Raw genomic sequence first — 4,772 nt, forward strand, 5'->3', positions numbered from 1 at the left:
TCTTCTGAAGGTTGAAATGGACAAGGAAATGTAAACAGAAATTGCTGTGTAGCATTCTATTAATTCACTTTAAGACCAACTCAAACATGAGGGTCAACATTTTGCCATTTCACCCTTTTCTTTCCAACTTGTAATGTAAGCATTATGGTTGGAATCCTGCAGCTTTTGTGTGACTTTGAAACTGGAAGCAATACACTAAAGACAGGATGGCAAACAGAAAAATGGATCATGACCAAGATGGCCTTAATGCTGCCCTCAAATTGACTAATGCTAGGCAGGATTTGTCCTGACTATAAGTCTTTTTCTTAGCACATTTAGTTTAGAAAACTTGTAATTGCAAATCTTTTCTCTACCCCTTTGAAACGTACCTGAATTTCCTTAAAGCCTAAGACTCAAAGAGTTCTTTCTCAAGGGCCTGGAAACCATCTCTATGAAATGTTAACATCAAAGGAAGAAAAGCCTATCTCCCAGTCTCTGTGGAAGGACAGAAGCTTAACTTAGGTGGGTACCTTCCTCCAACTTGTAAAACTACCTCTTCTCAGGAAAAGTGGAAGAAGTTTACTTTTCCTCTGGGTAAAACTAGTAAGTAAACACTAATGGCCTATGCCCCTGTCTCCTGCCACAAAAGGTCTTAAAACCCTCTCCTGCTCTTTGTTTCAGTGGAGCTGAGTACTGTGACCTAGTCTGTGTTCTCTCCTCTATTGCTGATGATAGTATCAGAGTCAATCAATTTCTGTCTGCTCATCTTGTCCAGTGAGTTTTTTTTTGTTTTTGTTTTGTTTTTTAAACCCTAATGATTTTGTGAAACCACAAGTATATATCTTACCTCCAAACTTCTTTGACATGATAAAATAAACTCCCGATTTAAGTCACTATAGTCAGGGTCACTTCTAACAGGAGTCAAATGCAATTCCTAACTGATAGAAAGCTGTCAATGTCAAACTGAGTAAGGAAACTGGTAAACCTATGGAAAAATTTACTAGGGCCCATAGAGTATAACCTGGAAGTGGACTTATCAGAATTACAATAATCTAATCTCTTTTTATTTTCTAAGAGAAGGATAGAAAGTATTAATGTAATTGGAACCTTATAAATTTAATTACGCAAGGTAAAATTTCAAAATAACCTTTGGAAGATGAAATAATGAAGTATGTGCTTTTCAAAACTATACAAGTAAAACTTTGACTAAGAAAATAAGGACTTAATTAATCCAAAAGAAGATCAGTAAATCAAAAATAAAAATGAAGTATATTAAAAATCCAGAGAGCCAGAATGTACAAACGGAAGTATTTCTCCACCAGATGTTAATTAATGTGAAGTGAGGGAAGTGTTAACTTGATTGTAATCACTTCACAATGGATATGTATATAAAATCATCATATTGTATACCTTAAAAAATTACCATTCTACAACCTAGCCATATACAATTTGAATTTGTCAATCATACCTCAATAAAGCTGGAGAAAAAAGTTCTATATTCAGGAGATCTAAAAAGTACTTCAAAATATATAACATAAAGATTTAAAAAACCACCTATCGATCACACTCTTTAAGTAATTGAGAAGTTAGGCAGGAGAAAACACACACACACACACACACACACACACAATTTGCATAGTACAATTAGGCTTAACTTAATAGACATATTTAAAAATCCTTACATAAGAAAAATCACAGAATATACACTTTTGTCAACCACACATGGAACACTTACAAGTAAGATCCACATTGTAGGTTGCAAAACAAATCTTAAATATCAAAGAATCAGTATCATGTATACCACAGTGTTGCCCTTACAACATAATTAAAAGAGAATAGCAGCAGAAACCATTACCTGTTTGAAGAACATTTTAAAACCGTCTTCTGAATTGACTGAAGAAGATACCCTGAGGGGAAAGAAAAATACTTATAACTAAATGGATAATGAAAATAACATATATTGAAACTCATGGTATGTAGCTTTTTTTTTTTTTTTACGGTATGTAACTTAAATGGTACTTAAAGAGAAAGATACAGAAAAGTCTTATAAGTAGTTTTAAATACTATGAAGAAAAAATGGAAGGATCAAATATAATGAAGGGTCAGAGTTAAGATGTTGAAAAAGACTGACTTAAAAGTATACTTAAGGTAATAAAGAGCAAAAAGGTAAAAAGCAGAAAAAATACATAATTAGGAGGACTACAAGTTTTTTAAGTAGTAATAAAATAAACAAACATCCAATTAGAATGAATCAAGAAAATGATAAAACACTCAGAAGTATTTCAGGAACTGAAAAGAAATATATTATAGATGCAGTAGAAATTATAAAGATAACATAGATGACTTCATGCTCTTATAATTGAAAACTTCCTAGAAGCACCTAGGAACTATCCTTACACATTGACTCTAAGATAAACAGAAAACCTGAATAATACTAGAACATTAAAAAATGAATCAGTTAATACTTCCTACAAAGAAAACTCTAGACGCAGGTGGTTTTATAGGTAAGTACCATATAATATGAGATTAAGAGATGATTTCAGTCTCACTCATAAGTGTCTAAATAATAGAAAATGAAGGACACTCTACAGTTCATTTTATAACAATAAGATAATTGTAACATAAAAATTAGGTAAGAGTTATAAAATAAAGTTATAGGCCAATGTATTCAACAACCTAGGTAAAAAAAAAAAAATCCTAAACAAAATACTGCATGAGTCCAAGCAAAATATATGAAAATATAATAAATCATGCCAAAATATTTCTATTTCAGGAATTCTAGGTTGGTTTCATATTAGAAACTGATTATTGAATTCACTGTTTACCTATGTTAATTGAATGTAGAAAAAACAAGTGATGTTCTCAACTGATGCAGGACACTCATTTGATAAAATTCGAAACCCATTCATAATACAACAAAACTTTAACAAACTAAGAATAAAAAAGAATATAGCAAATATTACACTTAGTGGTAAAATATTATAGCTATTCATTTTCAAATCAAATATAAGACAGTGATGTCCAGTATCACTATTTCAACATTATTCTAAATTTCTTGATTATGCAGTAACATAAGAAAAAGGAAAATAAAAGGAGATATAAAAATTGGAAACGATGAAATTAGCATTTGCTTCAGCAGCACATATACTAAAATTGGAATGATACAGAGAAAATTAGCATGGTTCTTGCACAAGGAAGAGACACACAAATTCATGAAGCATTCCGTATTTTTATGCTAAATGAAATAAGTCAAGCATAGGAAGACAATTATCATATGGTTTCACTCATACACGGAACATAAGGAAGAGAACAGAGGACCATAGGGGAAAGGAAGGAAAACTGAAGGTGGAGAAATCAGAGAGGGAGACAAACCATGAGAAACTGTGGACTCTGGCAAATAACCTGAGGGTTTCAGAGGGGTAGGGGGGTGGGGAGAAGTGATAACCAGGTGATGGGTATTAAGGAGGGCATGTGTTGTGATGAGCACTGGGTATTATACACAACTAATGAATCACTGAACATTACATCAAAACTAATGATGTACTATTCAGTGGCTAACTGAACATAATAAAAATAAAAGGATTAAAGAGGAAAAGGAAAGGATGAAATTAAACTGTAATTGTTATAGAAAATATGACTGTATACAGAAAAAAAAGTAAAGGCATCATGATTTCATATATTTGTTCACATTGTTGTTATCTATCTAATAGACCCATGCTTGTCAAGCCAGTCTTGGAATTATATCTACCTAAAGACTCTGAAATGTTTATTTAATTCTACAAATTATGATGACTATTATTATCTTAATTTTGAAAAATATATCCAGGAAGTGATATTAGTAAAACATGGATTCCCAGCAGGACTTGCAAGCTTGAGGCTGTACGTTTCCAAGATGGCTGTTTCTGCTATTTCCATTATAACTACTCTTATGTCAAAGGCATATGGCAGAACCAAATTAAATCAGTCTATGGGGCTAAAACTTGGAAGACAAAACCAACTAAATATACCTAAAGAAGATTTAGCCCAACCTGGTCTAGTATTAGCTGGAAAAACACACACACACACACACACACACACACACACATAAACATAAACATATATGTTTTATATTTGATATATATGTATGTGTGTATATATATGTTTGTTTTATATTTGATGTGTGTGTGTGTGTGTGTGTGTGTGTGTATATATATATATATATATATAACAAGATCCCCTTGCTCTGATCCCCAGGGTCTTACCTGCTAGTAATAACTGGTCCAAAATCCAAACTTACAAAGAAAAACTGAATCTGTTCCTGATTTTAGGGACCCTGTGGTCTAGCCCAAATTTGTCAGAGATATTCAGGTCTAGAAGAGGGAAAAGACATCCCACTGTCCTCTCCAATTTTTGTACAAATATTCAAAAACTTTCAATAAATGGAATCATTAAAAATCAGGACATCACCTGGCCTTCTGCTTCTTTAAGTAAGTTGCAGGAGTTAACAGAATATTTGAGGATAGAACTGATCAAAGAAGGTGAAAACTCCAGGTAAAACTAATGGTTCTCTAAATTAAACTATTATATAACTCATGAAATAAAAGTTAGCCCATATGTAAGTGAAAACGGGTAAAGGTATTTGACAATATTATAAGGAAAAGTACTCTTGGAAAACTAATCGCCCAGCATTCGTTCAATCACATGGATAAAGTAAACAGAATGATGCCTTTTTACTAAATGAGGGTCATCCAAAGAAATAGTATATCCTCAGTGTCTACAATTACCACTATCTTCTAAAGGGAAAATATCCAAAC

General features: G+C 32.4%; 1 non-coding gene across 1 annotated transcript; it reads left to right on the top strand.

Moving 5' to 3' along the window:
• Positions 1–3,106: 3,106 nt before the first annotated feature.
• Positions 3,107–3,211, top strand: LOC116881172. Its single transcript, XR_004385359.1, has one exon. It is a non-coding gene; the product is annotated as a U6 spliceosomal RNA (small nuclear RNA).
• Positions 3,212–4,772: the final 1,561 nt, after the last annotated feature.

The sequence above is a fragment of the Lontra canadensis genome, unplaced genomic scaffold (genome assembly GCF_010015895.1).
Source record: "Lontra canadensis isolate GAN:19392208 unplaced genomic scaffold, GSC_riverotter_1.0 scaffold71, whole genome shotgun sequence".
In the NCBI taxonomy this organism is placed as follows: Eukaryota; Metazoa; Chordata; class Mammalia; order Carnivora; family Mustelidae; genus Lontra; species Lontra canadensis.